The sequence below is a fragment of the Camelus bactrianus genome, chromosome 4, assembly GCF_048773025.1.
Source record: "Camelus bactrianus isolate YW-2024 breed Bactrian camel chromosome 4, ASM4877302v1, whole genome shotgun sequence".
NCBI classification, from domain to species: Eukaryota; Metazoa; Chordata; class Mammalia; order Artiodactyla; family Camelidae; genus Camelus; species Camelus bactrianus.
The window spans coordinates 52,772,532-52,799,904 of record NC_133542.1 but is presented as its reverse complement, the minus strand read 5'-3'; the positions used below and the strand labels follow the sequence as shown (position 1 = coordinate 52,799,904).

The following is a 27,373-nucleotide window of genomic DNA, read 5'->3' as shown; positions in this document are numbered from 1 at the left end:
TATGTACAAAACTTCTTTATATATTTTCCAAAAACATTTGATTGACAAGTGCCATACTTGGAGAAACCTTACCGTTTCCTTTGATGCTTCTTTGGGCAAACTAAGGGTTCCAGCACTGAGAATCAAATACCTGAATCTTCATTTCACTGAGCCTAGTCCCATAACTGTCTTTACACACAGACTTGAAGAAATTCTTTGATTTATTGCCCTTCCCCCAGCCTAGAAATAATATCCCTCAAATGTACACTCACTGCCAAATTAAAAAACTGAAATGAAAATTCTGACAGTGCAGAGTTGTGTCATACTATAGAATTAATCAGAATCCTTTGAATTCTGATGAAAAAGGGAACCTGCTGTATTGAGACAGAATTGTCAGAAAATTCCTGCTCTCAAGTATATTCACATTTCATAAGTGAAATGGCTTTCAGTATGTTGTTTAGGAATCCCATAGTAGGTCATTAATGAGCTAGTCCCCATAACTGATTACAAGTCAGTTCTAGCAAGGGATGTAATTAGAGTCTCAGATGTTTCGATTTTCACAAATAGAAGTTTGTCCTCCCTTGGTGCCTTTTATCCATGCTCAGAGTTCTTTGCAATTATTAGCTCATTAGTCCTAGTGGATTTTTTAATTTAATTGTAACTTAGTAGACCCTACAGAGTTAAATATAAAACAAACAGAATGTTAATAGCCCATTTCATGAATATATATACCAATGACTCAACCTTTATTATCCCAACATATGTATTAATAATACCAGTAGTGGCTTCAACTCTCCTCTAAAGCGCAGTTCCATGCTTCACACATATTACTGCATAGAATTTATCTCAACCTGAAAGCTACTTTTTTCCTTTCTTTCATACACCATTCCAAAGTTTAGTTTTTTGCAGAATTTCTATATATGTTTATCCCACTACTTTGGTATATTAGTATAGTAAAACTGTCTCATACACTATGGGCAAAATATAGAACATTTTGATCAAATACTCTGATTACTGAAATTATCATTGTAATTATTTACCAAGGACTTACATTATCATTGCTTCCTTTAACACCTTCAACCTGGGAAGGCAATCATGAACATTTCCAACATTTCTAAGGGCCTGAGAAACACTTGGCCTTGTGCAGAAGGAAGAGTATCAGATAGTTGAAAGACTGAAAGAGGATGAAGATTTATCATATGGATAAAGAGAGAAGTAAACCCTGATGCCCCTGAAATTGAGAGAAGATACGGAAATATATCATTGACAACTGAAGTTTATTCACTTCTCATTGGCCATGGCAATGCTCAATAGAAACAGAAAGGAGAATTTTGAATGGGGACTAAAAAATAGACAGTGTATGGAGCAAAGGAGATGACACTGTACAGAGACTTCCAGTGTAACACTATGTAAGGAGCATAACTTCATGTTATTTTTGGTAATTCAGAGGACACTGGAAATATTTCAATACACAAATAAGACTACTCAGACTTGCGGCCTCACACCTCTAAGCTGCAGACTCACTGCAGAACAGTAGGCTCCCGAAACATGCATGGCTGTATTGGACAACTTTTGTGCCTCGTCTCTGGTCTTCTTGGCCCACCTTTTAAGCCAACTATTGTTGCAACAACCAGCCTCATACAAATATGTAATCTGAGAGCACCTTAGCTTTGCTTGTCTGCATCCCTTCTGGTTTGTGCTCCAGGTCTTCTCTGACATTAAGGTGTGGGATGCTTGTAGGAACCAGGTGGCACTCACACCTGTGCAAACTGGAGTACAAGAGAATAAACCTCTGGTGGAACAATCCTTGACCATGGGAAATGGGAGCTGACACATCAATGCCTTCCTCTTTTTTCCTTCCAGGGAGCAATTTTGAGTCACATTCTACATTACTTCTCAGAAGATTCCAGCATAATCTAACCCCAGACCCCACAGCAGTGACTAACTTGAGAACAACCCTTGTGCTGACTTTCCTCCCTTCCAGACTCCCAGATCCCTGACTCCTGTCCCCTGGGATTACTTCCCCTCCCCCAAAATTACCTGCACTCAAGTCTTTATCTCAGACTCTAATTTCTTGGGGGAAACCCAGTCTACCAAAATGACCTAGGTTCTCTGTATGTTTTACAACTGGAATCCCATTGTATTTCAAGGGACTTATCACTTGTAAATCTCTAAATCTGTTTAGAGGACACCCCAAAAAGTTGCTGACATGTGAGAAGCAACAGATCACAAATCAAAGCTGGCGACTGAGAGTATCAAGTGTTGTGATTTGGGTTCATATTTTAAATCTTCATTGTTTTCTCTATAATGTATATTCTGATCAGAAGCCACCAGTTCTGAACTGATACCATGGTTGCAATAGCTATGGGTGATGAACATTCCTGTCTTTGGATTGTCCACAGAGGCCTCCAGAGTGAATTTTGTGAACTACATGTTAAGCCAGAGCAATTCAAACTCTCTAAATTTGATACTTTGCTTCATTTTTATGTAGATTTGCTTCTTAGAGTATGTGGAAAAATGAGAGTAGGGACAGCACGTGATGATAGGAAGTCCTTAACATTCTAAAATCTTTTATTCCTAAATTTAGTTACACATAAAAACCACATGGAAAAAAAAAAAACTTTTTTGAAATACGAATTCTTGAGCTCTACCCCAAAGGTTCTGACTCCACTGATCTAGGCAGAAATCCTGAGATCTATACTCTTAACAGCTTGCCAGGGGATTCTGATACGTGGCCAAACTGGGGAAACAGTGATCTAAATAATTCATGAAGAGATTTTAAGAGAATTTGTTACCTACTATACATTCTTCTACCATAGGGTTGGAAGTTCAGGCGTTTTCTAAATCACATTTCCTTACTTTCAAGTGAGAAAAAGTCTTAACTTCTTGATTTGGGAAAGGAAGTTTAGAATTTAATTTTCAAAATAAAAGGTCTAATGTCATATGTTTTGATCTTTCTGAAACTTAACACTCAGAGGTAATTTTTTACATATTTTCATTACAAGCATCTATAGATAGGCTTAGTTTAAAAGAAATTATGTTTCAGTATAATCACATATAAAAGAAAGTGTACACAGTTAATTATAAATTCTTCATCAACTAATTAGCATGAATTAACTGTACAATTAAGATTTTGATTGACAATGACAATTAAGTTGATGCTCCTTCTCTAATATGCAAGTTCCTAAAGTATTCATTAACTAGTTTCAACTGAAAACATTTCCTAATAGACTTTCAGAGATGAATAGGGTATTCTTCTTTTCAGAAAGTACCTTAATAAGTGAATACTCCTTGGTGTACAGGTGAATCCACAGCTGCTCCACACTGCTGACGAGCCAAAGGGAGTGAGTTCAGGTGCTTCATTAGCAAAAGGGTATGGGCCATTCCCTTGGAAACTGAAAACCCATTTTTTGTTGTTGGTTCATTTATTTTGATTGGCAGTGCTTTTGTGAACAGAAAAAAAAGTGATGGGAATAAATAAAATAAATAAAAATTTTAATAAGCATGATTATAAATATAAATTGGCTTCTTGATATAATTTTTGTTGGGTATGTCCCTTAGCTGAGGGATTTTCTGATGTGATGAACTTAATTTAGATGAAAAGAGGATTTTCATGAAAATTCAATTCATTCTTAGAATTGTAAAACTTGAAATGTGACCAAAGAGCTCCTTTACCTCTCCATGGCAGAAATGTACAGTCACCGTGGAAAATACAACCGTGGTGGGTTCAAACTGCAATGAACTATAGAAAAATAGCCAAATTCCTAATCTGAAATCTCTATTCATTCAATTATTCAGTCAGCATATACTTATTTATTACCTACTCTCCCAAAGTATTGTCCTAAACAGTAAGAATATATTAGTGAACAAAATCCCTGCCCAACTAGGGACTTACACTTTATATTTTTGCTCCTACTTTTTATTAGAAAAATTTCTGTGAAATTACCAAGGGTAACTGAGAATTACTTATTGTTGCTTGTCTGAATGTAATGTCAAAGCAGAAATGCACCTGAAATATGGTGCAGACTGCAAATAATAACAGTACCTGTGTTTCACCTTCACCTTCTTTTTGTTATGATTCATGGGAACACCAACAATACTTAGAAATATACATGGGCTTAAAGAAATCATCCTATATCTAGACACTGCTGAGTATGTGCTGCACCATTGATATAATTTATTATATCTCATTTGGCTATGTATCTCATATTCAGAAAATCTCAACAGAGTATATTTTAAATGATGTGAATATTTGACTAGTACTAAACTGAGATAAACTATAATAAGGGTCTTTGAGAAACTGGAATCAAGTTAGCAGTTTAATAAGAAATATAATTTTCTGAAAGCCAACTTTATAATGAGGCTGATTTAAACCTTTGGATCTCTCCAGAAGCAGTGACTCAAGTTCAGTCTCTTTTGTCTAATCTTGCTTTGCCTGTGACTGGTTCATTTACATCTAAAAATCCCTTATTATGAGTCTTAGAACATTTTATTATGATTCATTAATGGAGTTTAGGGCCCTCAAGGGAGTGGACACTCTTGGATTTTGAGGTATAAAAGGAAACCATGGTCCAGAATATTTCTGTACTAATAATAGGGCAAGGTGGAAGCTACTCTAATGCTGGTATGAAATTAAAGAAAAGGAGAAATAAAATCCACAGTAAAAGTGCTTCTGAAACAAAGGATGAATAATGACCACGCATTCTGGCCACTGTGGAAAAAGCAGGATTTTTGACAAGCCTTTTTTTCATCTTCCTTATTTTTATTTCCTTTCCTTTCTTTCTCTTCTACCTCCTCCACTTCCTCCACCTCTTCATTCTTCGTCTTTGTCTTCTTTCTCCTTTGAGTTAAGGGAGGAAGGGGATATTCTATGATTTATACTGTAGGTCACTTTGGAATTCTCCTAAGTGGGAAATTTGGCTTTCATTTTTCTGTGCAAGCCACTTATGCTATTGTATCTAGACTGTAGATCATACTGCTAGTGAGAACCAATTAAGGACATCTGTGTTAAGACCAAGGCCACTAAGTGCACGATTATCAGACTATGCTCATGCTTTAGCCATGCACAGAACTCTACGAACAGTGGTGGACTGGTCAGACAAGCCCCTGGGGCTAGGGGTGAGGGTTCTGATTTAAAGTGCCTGTTGATTTCTGTGGTCTAAAGTACTCTCATTGTGGCTGACTGCAAGATATCAGCATGATGGAACTACATTTAGAGTTAGGGAAGAGAGCCATTTTGCACTCTGCTTGTTTTGTGATCAGTTGTCTCTTTTCTAAAGCCCAGAATGAACTACTAGGTGATTGATGTGGGACAGTTTAAGTTTAAATATAAACAGCGTGTGTCACTATAGGAAAGAAAAGGTAAATTCTAACATAGAAATTGCTTGGGGAGTTTTTGTGAGGGTTTTAACTGAAATTGGGGCAACTATAATAAGCTCCCTACTGAAAGAACAGGGGAACTGGGCTTAAATTTCCTGGGACTGTTATTTCTGGTCTCCAAGATGAGGCTCTATCAGTGCCTTCTGTTAACTGGTGTTTTCTTACGTGTTACCAGGAGTTACTTGCTACACCATTTATTGCAGAATATTTTGCCTTCCTCTTTCTCCAAGTGAAGGATTTACCTAGCTTTGGATGCCATCTGATTTACTGAGGAATAAATAGGGGAGTCTCCAGGTGATACATCAGTACCCAGATGTTCAGGGAGTCCATATCCATCTGGAAATATGTCAATGCTCAGCTCAATAAAAGTTGCCTAAGATTTTCCAAGCCCAATTGCTGTCTGTTTTCTCTACATTATACCAGACTTGCAGGGGCTACAGCCTCTGGAATAGGAAGAGTCCTTGAATTAGTCCTCAAATTAGAATCACAAAAATTTGGTCAAACTCATTTGTTATCACAAGTTAAGTTTTTTATTTAAGAAGCTGATATTATTGATTATTTAGTCATAAACTTTTAAATGAATCTCCATCTATTAGACAGATATCTTCATGAGAGCTGAAAGTAAGTTTTTTACCTAAACTTATGCTACCCCTTATCACTGCTTCCACTAGATATGATTCATTATATAATAGGATAATGGAAAATAGAATGCAACTCCTCTTAAATATTTAAATGTGTCACCAGAACAAAAGCATATTTTAGGTGATTTGAGTTAGATTCATGACCTGAACAAAACAAATTAGTGCTGTGATGATTTTAGCATCAGAAATCTTTTAGTTCAATGATGTTTCTAAAATCTATTTAGTAACATGAAAAATACGTGTGTTAGAATATTATAAAAATTATAAGAATTCAAAGTATATGTAATTTATCACAGTCCTATGTGTAGGTTGTAGAAAATACCTGTATTATTAATATACAGTGGAACTATGGATATTTTTTATTTTCTAAATTGTGCATAATATGAGTATATTACATAAAAATTTAAAAATAAATTTAAAAATAATCACTTGGTTTGTAATTAAAACAATTACTGAAAGAAAATCAAAATCTTTAAAAATTATGGCTCTGTCTCTATATGGGAAGGGTACCTTAATTTCTTTTTATTCTCATTACCTTTTAAATCCTGGATCAAGAATTTAAAGCCTGCCTTTAAATTTTCTCACAGAGAAGATTTATAGAGTTTTAGAAGTGAACAGACGTTAGTCCCTGTGATTTTTATTCATCCCCCAAATTGAAACCTTCCAAACCTTTTGTGTCCATGAGTCAGAGTTTCTGATGACTTAATTTTTCAGGAAAAGTAGGGCAAAGTTTGGTGATCAAAGGACATTTTTTAGAAATCAAATGAGGTCAGCGATCACTGAGCAGATCCATACCATCTGGGAAACCAGAGCAAACAAAGACGATTAAATCGTGAAAACACAATTTACCAGAGGCTTTGAAAGTTCTCTGAGGGTCACTTATAGCTTTAGGCCTTTCAATTTTAATTTTATTCCAAGTTAAATGAAGTTATTGTAATTTTAAATTATAAAATATGTGCTTATTTTAGAGGATACAAAATATGGGAAGAGAGAAAGATCAATAAAATTAACATTCTTAACCCATGAAGGCAAAAATGGCTAACATTTGGTTGTGTTTCCTTTCAGTATTTTTCCATGAATATTTTTGCTCACAGATAAAATCAAAATATTATAGTATGCACAACTTAAGCTCCTACTTTACTTCTTAACTTCCTAACAGAAGATTTGTTCCACAATATTTCTGGAAACAATAAATAAGTTTAAATTGTTGGATCAGAAACAGGGAATTACATAATGGAGTGGAAAACCCATTCAGTTGGGAACTGAGAGCCATGGGGTTCAGGCCCCACAGTGTCCCTGTTTGGAAGTGCAAATATGGGTGCCAGTTTCTTTGGATGGCAGGACGGAACAGGTGGACTAGAATGAGTTGGTGCAAATAAATCACCTAATAAGGGTGTTAAAATACAGATCTCCTACCTTCAGCCCCAAATATTCTGATTCAGCAACCTTTAGGTAAGACCTGAGGGGTCTAAATTTTTAATGGGGACCTTGTGCGATTGTGTTGCAGAAGATTCTGGGACCCACCATCCACTGAAAATCAATGGATTAGATCACACTTTGTTTTCAACACTTGTTAGGGAGGGGTTGGAAAAGTCCTTAGACAATAGAGGTCATCCTAGAGTTATTAGCACTGCCTCTCTTGTGTCTAAGAAACCCAAGATAAGCAGGAACGCAGAGAAAGGGGTCAAAGGGCTATATATAGCCACATGCAGCAAGGCCCTCAGTGTTTCCCACCCAGCTATGCCAAGCATTCTTTACTTTCACAGTGTCCTTTCTTTTCCTGTCTCTTCCCTTCCTGCATGCTTCCCATCACCTTTCAAGTCTCAAGTTTAGTTAATGGTAGAGTTCATACTGGAAGCTAGGTTTCTTGACTCCTTTCCAAGGATCTTTCTGCTATACCATCCTTCAAATCCTGAATTTCAGGGTTGCTAAGCAGTATTTCCTCAGGAAGCCTTTCCCATTCTTTTCTGTGTTTCTGCAGTTACTCCCCCTGCCCCTGTGAGCTTGCTTCTTTCCTCATATTTATAATACAGTTAGTTCACTTACCATCCTTCCCTACTAGACTGAGTTCTCCTAGTGCCAAGCACAGCACAGTCGCTGGCACAGAATATATACACAATAATGTTTAATGAATCAACAAAAAATCTTAAGGCATTTAGGGTTAAAAGGACATAGCACATCTACATGGAATGTTTTCCACCCCCTTTGGTTAAGCTCTGTGTTTTTTCAGATGCCAGTATTTTGAAGTTTCATCTCTTGTTAGGCAGTATTTGTAGTAATTCATCTTTTCTGAAACAGCAGGCATATATCATTTCACTCTATTACGCATACATCTTGAGGTACGATTTCTTTTTAAATTTATTTCAACTGGTTGGCCTGATTTCCATCAGAGACTTCATTTTAAGTTGTTATTTTCTCCTCTAATCAGAATAACTATTCTGTAAAGGAAAGGAATAAGATGTTCAAAGAAGATAGTTATGCCTATTGATACTGTATTAAAATGCAAATGCAATGCAAACTAAAAGAAGTCAAGCTGCCAAATAATCTGGATCATTTCTGAGTCCAGGAGAAAAATTCAAATTACTCATTTTCTCTATAGCAAGCCATTGCAAGCCTCTGTGGGCACATTCTTTGAAAGAAAAACAAGGAAACTAACTACAGAAGTGAACTGGAGAATATTCATTCCTCATGCTTGGTTACCCAATGAGAACACCCACTGACATTTCCTAACATATTTTCAAAACTAAAATTTATTTTAGTTATTTAAAAATCTATGTATCATGCAAATTATTTCTGAACCCTTTCAAGAAAATCCCAGCCCCATCTTCTTAGCCTCCAAACTGCTTCCAGCTACCTGTGTACCTGTCAATAGACCTAAATAGTCACCTGTTTCATTTACCTGTTGGTAGTCATTGCCTTTGGGGATTCCCTTCCCCTTAGACTTGCTAAGAGGTGTACGGAATCCGTGTATAGCTCCTTGCTTTCTTGTAGAACTTGAACATAAGGTTTTGTAACTTGAGAATTTCTTTGCTAACCTTCATCTCACTATGTTGTTTGGCCCTCTGTTAACCTCTCTAATTACATCTCTTCCAGTTTTTATTATCCTTACTCCATTCCAGCTGCTTTGATCTCTTGCTGGTCCAAAGCCATCAAGCACACACTCCTGACTCAGGGCCATTGTCCTTACTGTCACCTGTGCCTGCAGGGCTTCTCCTTTCCCCTTGGAACTTAGTTTTGCCTACTCCCTCACTTCCCCCGGGGTCTTTACTGAAATATCAGCTAATCAAAGAGGCTGCATTCTCTTTTCCTCACTCTGATAGTTTTTTTAATAGCATTTATCATCCATTGACACATTAGACTGTTCTGTGTCTATTACTGTGAATCTGAATACACTGATGTGAGAACAATGACTGTCTTCTTTACTGCGCCTGCCCTAGCACCTAAAATAGTGCCTGGAGCGTAATAGGTGCCCAGCCCAAAAGTATTTGTTAAATAAAGGAGTGATTGCTATGGGAAAAAAAGTGAGGCAGTTTTTGAAAAGGGTAAGTGACAAAAGTTTTGAGATTTTTAAATAGCATTTAAAATAAAGTTCTTGACCTTTATACCTCAACTCCTTTGCAGACAGTTATTAGAACTAGTGATGTTTATAGACTCAGCTTTCATTTCTGAGAGGAATCCCACCATTTCTCTCTCCCAGTTCACACCCTTGACTTTAAAATAAAACTCTATTTTCTGTAGGAATGCAGATTTGTAAGTGTCAAAAAATTATGTATAAAAATGACATCATAAGTACATTGTTTTATAGCTTCGTGTTACATAAGACGAACACAAGAGTACTCATCCCTGTCAAAAACTAACGTTCATAGTGTGTAGCTTTGAAGGATAAAATAATTCCCTTGATAAATCTCCAATGATTAGACATTTAAGTTGTGTCCAGTTATTTTTAGTTTTCTGAACAATACTGAGGTTTCCATTCATGTGGAGAAATCTGTAAATTCAACCATCGATACTTCTATCGCGTAACTTCCTCAATGTAGAATTGTTATCTCAAAAAGCATGGCTATTTTTAAAGCTTTTGAAACATGCTCACAAATTCTCTTCTAGAAGGATGGTAGCAATTTATTGGCAGTGCAAGAGAGGGACTATTTATGGTGTCTGTTAGAGTTCTCCAGAGAAAAGGAACCGATAGGCTATAAAAGGAGTTTTATTATGAGGAATTGGCTCATACAATTATGGAGACTGAGAAGTCCCATGATCTGCTGTGCAGAAGCTGGAGACCCAGGAAGGCCGGTCATGTGATTCCATCTGAATTGAAGGCCTGAGAGCCTGGGGAGCTGATGATGTAAATCCCAGTTAGAGGGCAGAAGACAAATGAAATATCCTAGCATAAACAATAGGCAGAAAAGGGGGCAAATTCCTCCTTCTTTAGCCTTTTTGTTCTATTCAGGGTGACACTGGATTAGATGATACCCACCCAAGTTGGGGAGGACGCTGTACTGAGTTAGCAATTCAAATGCTAATCTCACCCAGAAACACCCTCACAGACACACTCAGAAATAAAGTTTCATCAAATATCTTGGCATCCCCTGATCCAGACAAGTTGACACACAAACTTAATGATCACAGATCCACTTTTTGTCAACTTGACACTCATACTCATCTCCTTAAACCATACTTAATCTCCAAATAAAAACATTAACAAGATAATTCCACCTAACGTGGTGCAACCTGCATACAACCAAAAACCTACTAACCCTTTTACCAGAAGAGGAGTTCTTGAACAAGAACACTCTTACTAAAATAGAATTTTCCTCAGAAGTCGAGGAAGCCAAGCTAAGGTGACATAGAATTGTCCTTTCGGACCCCATGATTAAGGTGTTTACATGTGGACACAATCCCCATCAGCTGCCTGCCTGTAAAACCTGCTATAACTCTAAAGGCTTTTGTGTCGTATGTCCCAGTAGCAATAATTCCTTGCCAGCCTTCCTGGACACATACATGAGTCATGTGCAGCTTATAGACCTGGCCAGCATGGAGAAGCTGCCAGTGGACATCCTTGTACTTGAGGGCATCCTGAGCTGCATTGCTGTCAACCTGGAGGGAAGAATTACAATCTGAAAAAGAGACTCATAAGAATATGTGCTACTCCCACCAGGGCATTTAATCCAGGAACTATGGGTGCATGGGTGGTTCAGTGGTAGAGTTCTCGCATGGCAGGAACTATGAAGAGGATCTCAAGCAGAAAATATTTACCATAGTCAGGACACATCTCTCATCTGTGTATCTAATGACCATGGCACAGTGTACCTTTTTGCTGCCAAAGATCCAAAAAAGAAATAGTTTGATGTTAGCCAGTTTCCTTTCAAAATACTTTATTTCCAAATGGAGTTTTCCCACATTTCAGGTCCCTGAGGCTCTCCATGCATTTGTGCTTTTGGAATGGAGCCAAATGCTGTCATTTCCATTTGTGCAGAAGACAGCTACTATACATATTCCTATTCAACTTCAGGGAGGAGTGAATCCAAGATGTCTGTGCACAGTTTCAGAAATGACCAGTGACAAGCTGTGATCCCTCACAAGGGTCCGCTATCAGCACCCACAGCTGATTGCCCCCTTGAAGCGCTAGGTGTGCCCCTCAGACTCCTCTGGGGCTGACATTGGCACACTGCGGACCTGTGGGGAACAGGCTGGAAGGGACCACCACAATGACCTTTGGTGTCAAAGCCATATGTAGTCTTTTGTTTTCCTAAGGAAGGCTTTCTATTATTAAAAGAATAATTACCAGGGCCTAAGTAGACACTTAAGTGACTTTGAACAACTGTACCTGTCTGTCGGCTTGTTATCTTCTTGTTCAACTGTGAAGTTTAGTTTTAGTGGTTCCACTGCATCCTTTATGTCTAAAATTTGAGGGGATGCAAAACAAACATAGGCACTGGGTTGAGAAAAAGATGAACAAATTGAAATTTGTTTTGGGCAACAGGTTCCATCATTTTTACTGAGTCTACATGAGGAAATGAGCAAATGGGCAAAAGTTCAATCTTAGAGTATAACAAGATTTAAATAGAATGATAGTACCAGCAGCTTACCTTAGAAAAGGAGAAAAATTCCTTCTCCACATTCATTCTCCTGAACGTGAAGGAAAAAGACACGATCGTGCTAGAAAACATAATGTGGACAATTCCCCTCGTGTAAATTCAGTGTTGTGATCTTTTCCGTGCCTGTAACATTGGTTGTGTGTAGCACACGAGGTACATGCTGCCATTCCCTCTTTCTGTGCTGGGGTTGTTAGAACTGATGCAAAACACCAGACCCACCCTGTGAGCCCAGGCACCTTGTGGTGACTCTGGGGGGAGTAGCCATCCTTCCGGGGGGGGCTTGACTGAGTCTCCTAAACAGGAAGAGTCAGCTTTATTCAGGGTTAAGACTAAATTCTCTTATATGTAGGGATCAAAGTAATGCATAGACTTCAGAAATTAGTCATTTAGTTTAGAGTATATGAAAGAAAATATTCTGTATCTCTTTCAACAAAGTGATATCAGAGGGAGAGAGACAGTCCTCTGGTGGTTTCTGTCAGTATTGAGCATAATGCCTTAGTCTTCATTCCTACTTACCTTTCTCACCATCTTTTTCTCTCCCCAACATTTATAGGAAGAACTACACACTAACATTTTGAAAATGAAAGACATGTTACATTTTTTTTTAACGTTAGGTAACTACAATAAGTTACAGGCTCAAGATTATTGAATACTATTTGAAGTGTGTATTTAATTTTCTTAAATTCTTGATGAAGAGATTTAATTTTGTTTTTGACTTCAGGTTGCAAACATTTAGAATCACCATAGCAGCAAATTCTAAATTTTGTAACATACATGACAAAGAGACTAAAAAGACTAAAGCATGCATGTAATATGGTAATTATGCACTTCTTGGTCTTGATCTTAACCCAGGTGTCCTTAATAGGGTTCCACTGGCAGCAGTGATCTAGAGTCAAGATCAATGGCTTAACCAGCCTGCTAAGAAATAAGAAAGCCAGTTCTTTCTTTAGGGGTATTCCTGAGCATCCCAAAGTATCTATAATATAAAGAAAATTCCTTTCCTCCCTTAACTCAGAAGATGATGAAGACCAATAAGACCCCAATAGAAAACTAGTAATAAGACATAGAAAAGCAATTCACAGAACAGAGTTGTCCAATAAGTATTATGAAACACCCTGATTTCACACTTAATAAAGAAAAGGAATTATTAATTATATATTATGGTTTGCCTATCAAGCTGTGCACTTCTAGTGCAACTACAAATTAGTAAAAATTACCCCCAAAGCAGTTTGGCAATAAGTGGCAAAAACTTCAAAAATGTAGCTTATTCCTTGACCCCACACTTCCAATTCTAGGATTCTGCCCTTAGGAAGTAACCAAAGAGGTGGGGCTGTGAAGAATAATTTATCTTAAGAACGAACAATACAGAGTTCTTAAAATACAGAAAATTAGAAGCTACCTAAATGCCCATGTGTAAGTTAATAGTTGAATAATTTATGGAATAGCCTTATGGTGCAGTATTATATAGCTATTAAAATATTGTTTTCAGAGAACATTGAATATTATAGGAAAATGCTCATGGCATAATGTAAATGAAAGAAATAAGTGATAAATATATAATATTATATATGTATATGCAGGTAAAGGAGTGTGTGAAATATTTATGATAGTTATTTCTAGGTCTTTCCTTTATGAATAGTTTTTATTTTCTCCTTTATACTTTTCTTTTAATTGTCAGTGTTTTACTATAAATATGCAATTCACTTTTAACATAGAATCACTAATTTTAATACCTAATATTTTAATACCTAATAACTTCAGGGAGAAAAATCTGTGAAATACTAATAATGCACTTCACTCCAAAATATATTGCATTTTGATAAAGCTTTTGTTTTGTTTTCAATTCCAAACTTGTGCTTTAAATTTACCTTTGTGAAATAAAATTCTCAGTTTTAGAAAGTGACATTTCAGCCCTTGTTATTCTACTGGGAAATTTTACCAGACTAACCCTCAGCTCAAACTAGTAGAGATTGATTGGCACATATGTTGAGTAGTGCACACGGAGTTTTCACAGGAACAGAAACATTTGTAGAGATTGATGGAGCATTTCTTTTCAGACAGTATACACTTTGCTTTCCTAGACATTCATACTGAAAAAAAAAACAGCTTTCTTAGTTTGATCTTTCACTTCTCTATTTGTTTGGGTCTAAAAAGTGAGCATGTCTTTTGAACTTTCGTATCTATAAAATAGTGCTCTGGATGAAGCACATATAAAATCTGTGTATAAAAAGTTTTTGATTATGTGCACAATCCCGAGGAAAGCATTGAATTATATCGTATCTTGGATTTCACATTTTAGAAATTAGGATCATATTTGCATTATTAGTGTGGTTTTAAGTTTTGTGTCTCAAAGAGAGGATTCATGTCCTCATTACGTCCAGGAGGATTTGCAGTCGTCCTGCCTCATTCATCCATTGTAGCACCACAAAGATTTTCTGTACTACCCATCTGATTGATTATGTGCTTCTCTTCCTAGGAATCTTCAAAATCTCCCCTTGCCTTCAGGATAGTTACAAAGACCTCAGCCCTGCTTTGAAGGATTTACAACCTATTTCCTCTGCCCAAATTCCTGTCCCTTCTCGATACTCCACCCCTACCATTCTTCAAGCTATATTCTAGTGATCAATCAAGATTTTCCAAACAAGCTGGGCTCTTTCCAGACTCTGTGTCTTGGTTAGCTGTTCCTTCTGCATCAAAGACAGGACCCTTCTCTGCCTTGCAAGAAAAGCTTCATCCTGCAAGAGTCATCACAGATGTACTTGTTTTAGTGAAACCTTACCTACTTGCCCCAAGGTAAATTAGTCCTTCCATCTTTATTCCCACCACACCCTCCAGTCAGCTTCCATTATACCATTTATTATGCTGTTATATACATACATAATTGCTAATTTATGGCTGTGCCCCCCACAGGACTGTGGGCTCTGTGAGGATGGGAACACTGTGCTTCCCATTGCTGGAGGTGTTCAAGTCCAAGACTGAAACCAAAGGATGAGGCGGGCTCTAATAGGAACCCAGCCTTGGATGGGTGGTTTACCATGACGACTTTGCGTTCCCTTTTAGTTCTAAGCATACAAAATTCCCAATCCAGCTCACCATTCTCAATGGGGAAGGAGAAAATTGGGGCTGGGGGCTGAGCAGAGGGGGAAGTCCCTGGTAGCACTACATCTTTTCCAATTTTAATAGCAGCTTTAATAAATGCATTCCTTTCTCTTCACCATTTCTCAATATCCCAGGGCTCTGATAAATGAAAAGCAGCTTGCCTGACTATAAAACATTTGAGGAAACTGCTGGGCTGATAATAACTAATGTTATTAAGCATTTGCTTTACACCAGGCATTCTTCTAAGTGCTTTTCATATATTAATGCACTTAATCCTCACAATAACTCTGTGAGATAGGTATCATTAGTGTAGATGAGGAAATGCAGACAGAGCTCATAAAACTTGCTTAAATATATGTTGTGAGTAAGTGGCAGAGCTGGGATTGAAACCCAGGCAATGTGATCCAGGTCCCTACAGCTTTCTGCCGGCCACCATCAAGGATACATTGTCCTCAGAACTACTGACACCTTCTCCAGCTGTTAGCCTCTGAACCCTTAGTCCCGGGGCTCAAGGTCATTACTAGTGGAACATAGCTGTTTTTTGAAGTGGTTCCCTTCAAAGTCCAGGAAATAGCTGACCAAGTTCATGTCCCCTTTACCCTCTGCTCCTGATATTCTTGTTCTTCTCATTACCCTTGTCACTCCACTTTTCTTTCCTTCACTCCTGTTTACACCCTGTTGCCAACTGATCTTAAAACAGACAAATCTAATCATGCTACTCCCCAGCGAAACAGTCCTGCAATATCACCCCACTGCTTTGGGAATAATGTCCAAACAGCTGAGCATAAAATGAAAAGCCTTGCCTGAGGTGGGCCCATGGATTTAGTGTCAGATCTGAGCTTGGGAGATGCCAGAAACCAAGGAGGTGATGAGACCATAAGTAGACTCTGAGTGCAACTTCAAGATATGAGGATTACCACACACAAATGCCCTAAAGGCTCCAGGACTTCTCCACATCCACTGGTTCTCTCACCCATTACACACGTTGTTCCCTACCTGACCTTTACCCCTCTTCCAGACACATTTTTCTTTCTTCTGAAGTACTGAGCAAAGCCAGACCACAAAAGGCTGGTCTAGGCTGGAGGACCTAAGAGAGTGACTTCTTAGACTTGGCTTAATTTTTTGTACAGAATTGGGCAGAGGAAGAAGTTGAACCAAGATACAGTTGCAGCAGAGGCCTCAGCTGATCCCCTGCTGTATACTTTTCCTGTGGCTGCTATAACAAATTACTGTCACATGGATGGCTTAAAACAATACACATATTATCTCTCACATTCGGAGGCCAGAAGCCTTAAATCAGTACCGCTGAGCCAAAATCAAGTTGTCTGCAGGGCCACACTCCTGAAGGCTCGAGGGGAAAATCCATCCCTTGCCTCTTCATATGGTTGCATTCTTTGGCTTATGGCCACATCACCCCAATTTCTTTCTCCATCTTCACATCACCTTCTCCTCATATGATTACATTTAGGGCCCATCCTAATAATCTAAGATCATCTCTCAATCATTAAACCCTTAAGTTAATCACATCTGTGAAGTTTCCATACAAGGTAATATCTATGGATTCCAGGGGTTAGTACTTCATATCTTGGGGAAGCGGGGAGCATTTTTTCAGCTGACCGTATATGGAACTCAGATGGTCCACCAGAATTACTCTCCATCAGAGGTGATGCAGTGAAGCTTTTGCAGGCTTGAATTGATAAATCACGTTGCCCCTGACAATGGAGGCATACCCCTGAGCAAAGAGACCCCTTGGGAGGAAGGTGATTCCCAGAGGAAAAACAGCTTTGAGCCTTCAAAGGTAATGCTTTGCAGTAACACTGCTGGCAGCTGGGGTTGAGTGCTTCGGTCCTACAGGAGTGATCTGGATGGTACATCAGATCACCCTTTTGTGGCCTGTAACTGTGCTACAGTTGCTGATTTCTGGGGTTTATTTCTTAATCTGTCACGAAGTCTTCTACCAGCTTGACCAATGCCTACCACAAGGGTATAATTTAAATATCACTTTGTCTGTAAACCTTCCTGTATTTTGCCCTTCTCCTCTGCAGAATTAGTCTTTCTCTTGCCATATTACTTTACTCATACCTCTTCTAGTACTTATCCTCATTGTATATTGATGAATACTCACATGTACATCTTCCCTTACTAGACTGTTAGTTCCTTCAGGGTAGGGTACCTGATTTGTTCCTATTGGTAGTGGTCTCAGTATCTGGCAGATAGTAGGTGCTCATAAATGTTTAATAAATGAACTAATAAATGGAGCTAAAAGCAGCCACTCTCTGTCTCTTCATCAATTGGTGGAGCAGACGGAACAGCCAACTGCGTGAATGAAAGCCATCAAGCATGTCCAAGGAAAGTGACTGAGTGTGTGTCAGGAGGCAGTAAAGTAAACAATATCTCAAGGGTCACAGCTGTTTCACTCTGCCTTTCAGCCAAGAAATGTCATGATTTACTTTCTGCTCTTGCCAAGGATGAAGAAATAAAGTCATAAACAAAAAGTGAAAGAGTGAGGAATTATTCAGTTTGGCTGGGCAGGTCAATCTGCTTGCCCACCTGTGACCAAGCGAGCACGATCAAAGAATAATACACTCTTCCCTTCTATCCTGTTTCACAGTCTTTATTCTTTAACAAGAATGAAGGGATATTTGATGAGAAATGTAGTTGTAATCCTGACATCACTAACAAAGTCAGTTTTATACACAGATGAAGTTTGGGTACTCCCAACATTGCAGGGACTGTATCAGAACTTCTGCCTTAGACATACCCCTTCTTGCTTCATGTTGCTGAGTTCTAAGAGAGTTCCTATGTAATACCCACTTCACAGGAGCATTAGGAGGATTTAACAGATAAGGAATTAATGAATTTAGAAACTTCTAAAATAGTACATAGGGTATGTGTCTAGGTTAGGAGGAGCAAGGTCAATGTGGCAGCTAATATGTGTTTTATTTCAGAAATTTTACGTTTATTCAGTAACATAGGTACATAGTAAAAGTGCAAACTGTGTAAAGCAATATTAAATGAAGAAAAATTTTTTTCAGTCCTCCTCTCCCTAAACCTTCTGTTAGCATGATTATTCTAAACAATATGCTGAAATCTGTTTTTCCCAATATATCACTTTTAAATAGTAACTATAAACTTAGCCTCTGAAACATTAGGAATTTAATTTATTTATACTATGTCTTCCCTACTAATTTTATTTCTATTGTTACTTAGGTCTTCTATTGGTTTCAGCTATAGCTCTAAGTAATATATGTATATAGAGATTTATATAAAAATCTCTATTTCTGTTTTTGTCCTCATATAGGTTGTTCCTTGATACCTCCCATTTAAATAATAAAATTTTAAATTTGCAGAATCTCATACCCAGTGGTTTGCTGGTAAACTGACTCATTGGTGGGGGAGGGGAGACTGATTTGTAGCATTTGCCTATTTCTGTGACTGATTTCAAGCTACCGACCTGACTTTACATTCCCTTTTGTAATTATAATCATTTTCAATGCTTCTTTCATGGTTTGACTTTTTAACAAAATCAGTAAGCTGCATTTATAAAACAATAATTGTGCAAAGGTCATTCAATATGGAACCAAATATGTGATTCCCCATAGAGAAAGAAAAGTAATCTTGATGGGAAATAAGCAGATAATCAAATAAACTGGAATTTTCAATTTACAATTGTATTTTAGAAATAATTAAATCTATTACTCTGAAGGAGAACATGGCTCTTCCAGAATTCAAAAACAAAATGTAAGGTATCAAGGACAACAGATAACAGAAAATGAGTGCTAACTTTTACATAGTTTTGATCACAGGAGCATGCTGTTTTGCAAAACATTTGGAAAGACATCCAGCAGTTTTAGCATTATTAAGGGTTATCATCAAAAAGAGAACAGAGACAGAAAGTCATTTCTTAACCACATTAAATGACCCCACAAAGGAAGCAACCAGGAATATGGGCCTAGATTCCTAGCAGGAATTTGAATGGTATGAAACAAAGGGGACATAGGCTTATGGTTTTGTATAAACATAGAAAATCAAGCCTTCCTCCTGAGAAATTAACCACTGCAGACCTGTTGCTTCTCCAAATACATGTAAATACTGAGAGCAAAATTGCCTGTCTTCTTTGACTCATTTTTCCTGCTGATCTCCATCATTTGTTGGAACAATAGGAGTTTCTGTGATGATTCAAATCTTCTGTTTCTTTACTGCTCAGTTTTATTCATTCATTCATGCATTCAGCAGTCACTAGTTACATTTGGCTATTGAGCACTTAAAATGTGGCTAGTACAACTAGAAAAGGAACATTTAACTTTGTATGTAATTTTAATTCCATTTAAAATTAAAAGCCACATGTGGCTAGTGACTATGTACTGGCAGTACATTTCTTAAAGAAGCCATGGACTGGGGAAAGACAGAGATCTCTCCACTGAGGGCTCTGTAGTTTGGCCTGGGAATGAAATAATCTGTTCAACTACTGCTTCCAAAGTCCTCCTTGTCCTTGAGGTCTGGGTCACACAGTCAGGAGGATATAAGAGAATCAATAGTTTGATGACATTAAAAATGTACTACTGAAGGCTGAATATTCTAAGCATGAAAATCAAATAGTCTCTTTCATTTTATACTCTTTATTGCTCAAAATCATAATACATTTAATTTTGGTTCATATTTGGACTATGATCTTGCATATATGTCTTGTTATTTCTGGAGATTCTAAATGCTTTTGCTTTACCTGGTGGGCAGAAGAACTATATACCTGTAAAAGCTTCCAGTTGTTTTTTTAATGTTATATGTTTAATGAGATCCACTTTTCATGAAGATACTATTCTCAACTATTCTCAAGAACCTGTGAATTCCTGCACTAATTTAGGTCGCTTTCTTTCTTTATCTGCTAAATAGCTGGCATCTTGAGTTTTCTTGTCAAATTCCTGAGTTAGTTCATTCATGCATTCAATAAATATTTCTTGAACACCTACTAAATGCCAGATACTGTCATAAACATTGGGAAATCATGGGGAACACAACCAGGCCTCTGAACACATAAAGTTTATATTTCAGTAGGGAGAGACAGCAGGTAAACAAATAAACAAAAATAATATGACAAGCAGTGACAATAAAGAAGAGTAAGGGAGATAGAGGATGCCATGAATGGAGAAAGGTATGTGGCTATTTTACATGGGTTGGTCATGGAAGCTGTTACAATAAGATAACGGTCAGAACAAAGTCCTAAAAGAAGAAAGAACAAAGCCATGTGAATATTAGCTGAAGAACATACCAAGCAGTGGGAACAGCAAAGGCAAATGTTGCCAGGTGAGACTGCTTGCAATGATGAGTTGAGCTCTCTGTCCATGGACGGGATTTGTCAACCTGTCCTAATTTGTCAGGATGGGAGGACACAGGAAGAACACCTTACAGAAGGTTTCAACTCTTGGGCAGGGCACCTGTACTAGAGAGTCTAGTTTTGCCTTGGCAGAATGCCTTTGAGACAGAAGATCATGACTGTAGCTTGAGTCACTCTGTGTGTGTGTGTGTGTGTGTGTGTGTGTGTGTGTGTGTGTGTTAGGGATGGATGAGTAAGACCACTCAACTGGCTGTTGTGACAAACGTTTCCTAATTACTCGGACTTATGCATCATGACCCAGTTGAATTCTTTGTCCACAGCTTCCTCTTCAACTGCAGATTTTCTTTATTTGTGTTCTGGACTATTTTCTTTCTCTGTTATGATTTATCAAACAATCCATATTGCTTTCCATATTATAAAAGTTCCTCAATATCTCTGACCACTAGTGGCTCCATTCTCAGGTAGGGCTATATGTAGATTATTCTTTACTTACTAACATTTCAATAGGATTTTGGAAGGAAAGTAAATCCACGTGCTACCTGAAACTTGTAGTTAGAATTCTTACGCGCTGATGTGCTTGGAGCGTGAGGGAGAGCAGACTGTATGGGACAGTCCTGAGTGAGCACTGCAGTGAGGAAACTACTAGAGCATTAGCCCTTTGCTGCTGCGTTCTGAGAGCCCTACTCTATGAAGATCACAGTGACTGGACTATTATAGTTTTGTTATATATTGTATGCTAAAAAGTGATGTTGTAAATACTACAAGTCAGGGGCCTCACAGAGAGTGACTTATGAAGAGTCCATAGGAAGGTGAGATATAGTTCAGGTTGGGGATGTAGACACCAGTATCAGTAATTCAGTGACATCAATATTAGCATGAAATGGACATGTCCCTCAAAATATAAAAACACCTCAAATGAGAGAACATGGTCTAAAGAGACTTGGGTATGTCGTTTTAAAAGGTTATATTTTAAAGTCTTTTATTCATTTTCCCTACAAAGGGGAAATCTTAAGACAAGCTAGCCTAGTGGTTAAAATAAAGACTCCAGAACCATATTTGGAGGCGGGGGTTGAAATCTGTTAAATACAACAGCTTGTTAAATGAGGAACACCCTGCAGACCTGGAAGACTGGGTCCAGAAGTGGTACCTAGGGCTTTTTGGCTCAATTAAATATGTCCTGATTATCATTAGATGGCAGTGCCAGAACTGGTCCCTGAGGCCAGAGAGACAGGAAATGTATTTCCCTGTGTATAGGGAGCTTACAGCCAACCAAGCAGTGAGATGGTAGCATAAAGAAATGATTAGTCTGGTCTAACTTTTCTAGGTTAAATTAAAAAGTAAAGATGTAATATCAAAAATCACATCTTATAAATATTAGCTCACCATTAGAATATGAACTATGTTGTACGTATATTAAACTGTGCTTTCAAATCACAAATTGGAAGCTATGTAGCTCAGCAAGATGCTAGAACATAGTAGGAAACTAAATGGAACTGGATTGAAATCCAGGAAACTACCAACAAAATTACTAACAAATGTAATAATAATGTGTCATGAAAATATCCTAAACACTAAAAGGGAGGAAGGGATTTAGAGAACTTCTTGTTTATCCTCCTTACTTTATAAATAAACTGTCTGACCTGTAGACTTATCTGGGAAAGACCTAGAATTTAAGGCCAGATGCAAACTTTCAGTCATAAGTTCTTTTTCACTGTAGTTGCAGGGTGAAAATCTCAGATAAGGCTCACGTGGCATGCACAAAGGCACAGCAATCAATTGTATTATGTCACAGCACCCACCATAATAGCCTCTTATGCTCCTCTTGCCTTCTTTTGTTTTAACCAACTATCCATTCATTCAAAAATATGAAGAGGGATATCAATTTCACACCCTGAACTAAATGCTGAATATACAGCCCTTGCCCTCATGGAGTTCATGGTCTAGTAGGGAACCCAGGTAAGAATAATATAATATTACTGTTATGTATAACAATTACATTATTACAACTATATATAATATGTATAACTACATATACAACTATATACATATAAAACAGTTAGAGAAGAAATATAATTGCCAGATAACTAGAAAAAAAAGAGAAATTATTACTCTATATGTAAAAGCAGTAACAAGCATAGGAAAAGCACAGAAGTCCAGAACAAAGGTAACTACATAGTATGCGAAGGTTGTAAAGAGGACCTTCGACCATGGTGCTGATGAATGGGTAGGGTAGGACCTGGCAGGCAACTAATCCAGGTGAACGTGCCTACCTCCAGATGTTTGGGTCTGCTTCATTTAGCAGGAAGAGATTCAGGGGTCAGATTCTGCCACATCCTAGGCTACATTTGCTGTCCTACCTCACTGAGACCCTTGCTATTGACTTTTATACCCGAAACATTTTCTCAGCTTTACCTTCTGCTTTTGTACTGGCTGCAAAGTCATTTTCTCACTCATAGTCCATTCTGTTGTGGTGATTGGGGTGGAGGGTGGATTTACTCCTCTGCATCATTGCTATTTTTATTTATTTACATTTTTTTTCTGTTCACCAGGAATGAGTGGTGGTGAATATAAAGCTGATTAAACTCTGCTAAGAATGTACTGTGGAGAAGTGACTATATTCTCTTGCTATTAGAAAGGGAAGGGGGACTACAGGTGCCTAGAGTTTTGGAATAGCTTACAGATATACTGTCCAACTCAAACATTTCCCCACCCTTTTTCAGGAGAGAAATTGAAATGGAAGGCATGATCTCAGTTACTAGCTCACTTGAAACCATAAAATTTTCCTATTGTGGTAAACTTAGACCTGCTCAAAACTGGAGAGTGATTATTTCTGAAGACAGAAAGAGAAGGGAGCATTTCATTTTAAAATGAGTATTGATTTTTTTCTTATTAGAACAGAGCATACACATTGTGTACAATACAGAAAATTATAAAGAGAAAAGCAGAAATACCTGGTAATTCGACCTCCCCAGGTTAGTTACATAAATAACATTGTGGAATATTTCCTTAAAGTCTGTCTTCTAATTATATGACATTCTGTTTGGAAGATAAAATAATTTAAACCACTTGATATATTGCAGTATTCTAACGGAATCCAGTTCCAAAATTCAAAAGCTTTCTTATACTTTCTACTTCACATGAGTAAATTACCTGCCCTTCTTTGGATTTGCTGAGCAATAACCAGAAGTTAATTTCTCTTTCTTTTTGATGCACTTCTGTCACTATTTTCTAACCGCATTTCTCCCCTCTTTCTCTTCTGTCTGAGCCTGTGATCATCACATTACTCTGCATTTTCAGGCTTCTGTCTTAAGCTTCCATGTTACCTCAGCTGAGTTGAAACTCTCTCCCTGTAGAAGGTTTTTTTCATAAAGCAATCTTAAGAATAAAATAAATAATTGATATTTGAACTTGACCCAGTTTGTGTCTCCTCAGAATATTGGAACAATTAATGAGAACAAGGACACAGAGGACTTTTATATCTTCATATTCTACAGAAATAAATAGCAACAATTATATAAATCTGGGATAACCTTACACTTTTAGTTCAAAGGACAGATGAATATTCAGATCCACCTCAGTGGGATACTATCTTATGAAGAAATCAAGGTAGAAAGGGAAAAATAGCAAGGACTTGGATACACACAAAATAAGAGAACCCCAGGAAAGCTGCAGAAACTTCAAATAAAAAAGTCACTATTAAATTCCTGAGTAAAACATTTTCATGCTATTGTGATTAGGGTAACCTTCAGTGTAGCGCTCCTCAGAGAACTTATCTTTAACAGAATCATAATGGCAGGGTTGTTGTTAACTAGAAATGATCATATTCTTTATTTTTGAGTTTGGCAAATCAGAATCTGGGTCACTCTTTCTAGAACAGTGCCTAACAAAAAGCGTGTTCAACAAACATTTGTAGAACAAATGGAGAATAAGTGAATGAATACCGGATTGGTCTTGGAAGTGTTGTATCAATTGTAAGATTTTATCTTTGGGAGGAAGAATTATATTGGGGAGTGAAGATCACTTACAGATCTCAGCAGTTAAAACAACCCTGATTGTCATTTAAAAACGCAGGAACAGATGTGGGGGCAGTACTAAATGATAAACTAAAATTGGGTGTCCAGGACGTTGGGGGCAGAAGTAACATCAACTTCTGGGGAAAAATAAAACTATAGGCTCCATGTTGTTGAGAACCACACCAAGTGGTCACACTGTTACACTTCTAGGAGAGCAGAATGCCGGGCACAGTGTAGTAGCTCAGAGACAGGATTTGTTTAATGGATGGATAATGAACTCTAACCCAGAAGGGTGGCCAAGTATGCATGTAAGAGTGTATGAATGTGTTGGTATTTGCTCAGATATAACAGTTACAAGGCAACAAGGAACAATTTGATATGCCTAATGAATAATCATTGTTCCCCCTGTTTCCATAGGTTTAGCCACACGTACAGCAGATTTCACCCTGGGTTGTCTCAGAGGGCCCACATATCACAGAAGCTGATAAGATTGATTCTTGTCCCTTGGGGAATATTGATAGATCTCACCCAAATGCAGAAGTAGTGCATGATCTATTTCTTAACACAGTTTCACTTTGTGAAAATTCAAGATTTAAGAAGGAAAAGGTGCAAGAAGTATTTGGGTTTTTTTCCCTTTTTGTTTCCTCTTACTTTATAACACTGAGCAATAGGCTGAAGATACTACAAATTGGTATTACTCTCACTATATTAATTGATCTTAACAAAAAATTTATTTGGTCAGTATTACATTCCATTTTTTAGTTGGGAAAACTAGAATTTATTAAGTCAGTGCTCTTCAAGCTTTATGTGCCTGAGAATCAGAAAATCTTGTTAAAAATGCAGATTCTGTTTCAGCGGGCTATTGGTGGGGCCTGAGAGTATGCGTTTCCAACAAACTCCCAGGTTGTGCTTTGTAGCTGGTCCACGTACCTCCGTTTAAGTAACAGATAATTAATAGGTGCACTCAAGGTCACAAAACTAAAAATGGTAGGACCAAGATTTGAACTAAGCCTTCTTACTGTAAATCTGAGACCAAGGAGAATGGAATTAGTACTCTATTTTCCCCAAAGATAAGAGAACAAAGATTAGTAAGAATCTATTACCTTCTTGACAACATCTCACACCCTTTGGGTAGGAAAGAGAATCCTAATTACTCTGATAGGAATCAGGAGATTAATAGGAACCCTACTCTTCTCTCCTTGAAATAGTTTCCAGTAAAACTCCTCCTGGATTTCTTTCTGCTTTCAATGAACCTGCTCTTGCCAAAGTTGTCAATGATCTACTTGATTATAAAAACACTGGACATTTTTAAAAATTTGACAGCTCAGGAGTATTTGACACTGAGGACCATTCCTTTTCTTCTCCCTTGCCGTCCATCTTAAAGTGTTCCATTTGTGATCTACCTCTCTGGCTGCTGCTTCCTAGCCTCCTGTGTGGGCTCCTCTTCTGCTCCTTGTGTCTCCTGAATATTGGTTCTTGGACTCAGCCTTATTTTACTTTGCCCTCTTTGGGATCAATGTTTAACCCTCCTGGGGAATTCAATTTTCACCTGCAAGTTGTAACCTTCAAATTATATCTTTAGCTAAGATCTCTATACTCCAGATATTATATACAAATACTTACTAAATATCTCTACTTTTATAACCTGCCGACACCTCAAATTAAATAACCAAACGTAATTAACTCATCCCTTTTCCTTAAATATTTTTTTCCGTTGGGTCGCGTATTTGGTAAACCCATCCACTGGGGTGCCCAAATCAAAATCCCAAGTCATCTTTTTCATTTTCCTCTTTTCTTTCTCATTTAATCTTATCTACTCTTATAGATTGACACTCCTAAATGACTCTCAGAATAACTCTTATCTTTCCATCCTCACTGCCTCTGCCTTATTTCAGCTTCCTGATATTTCTCTCTTTGATCACTGACAACCCTTCTAAATTCCTGCCTTATTTCCTCCTAATCAATTTCCCTATCAATAATCATTCTAAAATACTAATATGATTGTGTCACTGTCTTGCTTAAATGGCTCCCCTTTGTTTTCAGTATAGTTGGTAAATGCCCTAAGTAACACGAAAGATCCAGGATTCCCCTTTGTGCATTTCCTGCATCATCGTCTATCATTGATCTCCTCTTTATGAACAAGGCTAGAAGCATCCTGGCCTGCTTTTACTTTCTCCATATGGCATGCTTTGTCATGGGTCTATGCCTTTCTACTGTCAGTATTTTCAGAGCTCCTAAAATACCCGGTGGACATTTGCCAAGCTAATGTCAACATTTCCCCTAAGATATCACTCCTTCAAGAAAAGCTTACATAACTTTTCCGGCTGTGTATCTAACTCTTACATGTCCTAACACAGAACCTGTGTTTACATCTTAGTACTGGTAATACTCTATTATTTATTCATCTGAGTCCTTTTAGATTACAAGTGGTTTGAGGACAGTGATTATGTCTTAACTTCTGAATAACCAGCACCACAGCCAGCACCTAGGAAGCCTGGAAACTCAGTAAACTTTTGCTGATAAGTGATGTTAGGAAAGCGCCACTTGAGAGACGGAGAAGATGGTGGAGTAGAAGGACGCTCGTGGCTCACCCTCTCCCACAGATACACCAAGACCCACATCTATGGACCCACTCAGCCAACCAGAGCACCTGCGGAACTCCGACAGAACATCGCCCTCTTCAAAAGATAAAGACGCCAAAAATCTGGTAGGAGAAAAGGAAAAAAGAAAGAACAAAAGGCAAAGCAGCGCGGGACGGGTCCCGCGGGGAGGGAGCGGCAAAGGAGGACTGGCGCTCGCTCGCTGGGTCTCCCCTCTCCAACTGAGAGGCCAGCG

General features: G+C 37.9%; 1 long non-coding RNA gene and 1 pseudogene across 3 annotated transcripts in view; both read left to right on the top strand.

The window, feature by feature from the left end:
* The window catches only part of LOC105067560 (uncharacterized), a 439,520-nt gene that overhangs the window by 266,323 nt on the left and 145,824 nt on the right, over window positions 1–27,373 (top strand). The window lies entirely within an intron of this gene.
* On the top strand, window positions 5,967–11,568 carry LOC141573281 (WD repeat domain phosphoinositide-interacting protein 3 pseudogene; annotated as a pseudogene).